At 44.9% G+C, this 1,157-nt stretch overlaps 1 protein-coding gene across 6 annotated transcripts in view; it reads left to right on the forward strand.

The window, feature by feature from the left end:
• Nucleotides 1-1,157, forward strand: part of TNPO2 (transportin 2) — a 24,940-nt gene that overhangs the window by 14,620 nt on the left and 9,163 nt on the right. The gene's annotated exons all lie outside the window — the stretch shown is intronic.

Raw genomic sequence — 1,157 nt, forward strand, 5'->3', positions numbered from 1 at the left:
TTTTTTTGAGATGGAGTCATGCTCTTGTTGCCCAGGCTGGAATGCAATGGCGTGATCTCGGCTCACTGCAACCTCCACCTTTCCTTTCAGCCTCCCGAGTACCTGGGATTACAGGCATGCGTCACTATGCCCAGCTAATTTTGTATTTTTGGTAGAGATGGGGTTTCTCCTTGCTGGTCAGGCTGGTCTTGAACTCCAGACCTCCGGTGATCTGCCCACCTCAGCCTCCCAAAGTGCTGGGATTACAGGCATGAACCACTGCATCTGGCCTCGATGTCACTTCTTTACAGTCCAGGGTGTGCCTGGGCCTTAAACTTTACTCTTCCTGGCTGCCAGGCTGTCCTGCTAGAGTTAGTAGTAACCTGTGGTAGGTGGTGTTTCATCAAATTCAAACTAGCGTCCTGTAATTCGTGGGGTTTTTCATCCCTATGGTATATAAAACTTGTTACAGGAGTGCTCTGTGAGTCTGTTAGAGGGATGACATACCATTGCCTCAGCATCCAGACCTGTGCAAAAAATTTCAGACATGGCAGCAAAAACCCTCACCCTGGTAAGCTTTCAAAATTTGTCTAGTTACAGTGGTGCACGCCTGTAATTAATCCCAGCTACTCAGGAGGCTGAAGCAGGATGATTGCTTTAGCCCAGGAGTCTGAGACCAGTCTGGGTAACATAGGGAGACCCTGTACAAAAAAAAATTTTTTAAAAAGCCAGGTGTAGTGGCTCATGCCTGCAATTCTAGCACTTTGGGTGGCTGAGGCAGGCAGATGGTTTGAGCCTAGGTGTTCAAGACCAGCCTGGGAATTACAGTGAGACCTCATAATTACAACAGAAAAAAAAAAACTTAAAATTAGCAAGCATGGTGGTGTGCAACTATGGTCCCAGATACTTGGGAGGCTGAGGTTGGTGGGAGGTTGAGGCTGCAGTGAGCCATGATTGCGCCACTGTATTCCAGCGTGAGGAAACACAGTGACACCCTGTCTCAAAAAAAAAAAAATGTCTGAGGAAATGTTTCCACATGTAATATGTGTTTAATGTATCTCATATTTCACATTAATAGGTTATATATTATGCCACACGTGTGCATATGTTAATATATTAATAGGTTACATGAGCTGTATTACTTTTTTTTTTTTGAGATGGAGTCTCACACTCTTTTT

This window comes from Cebus imitator, unplaced genomic scaffold (genome assembly GCF_001604975.1).
Source record: "Cebus imitator isolate Cc_AM_T3 unplaced genomic scaffold, Cebus_imitator-1.0 Scaffold234, whole genome shotgun sequence".
NCBI lineage: Eukaryota > Metazoa > Chordata > Mammalia > Primates > Cebidae > Cebus > Cebus imitator.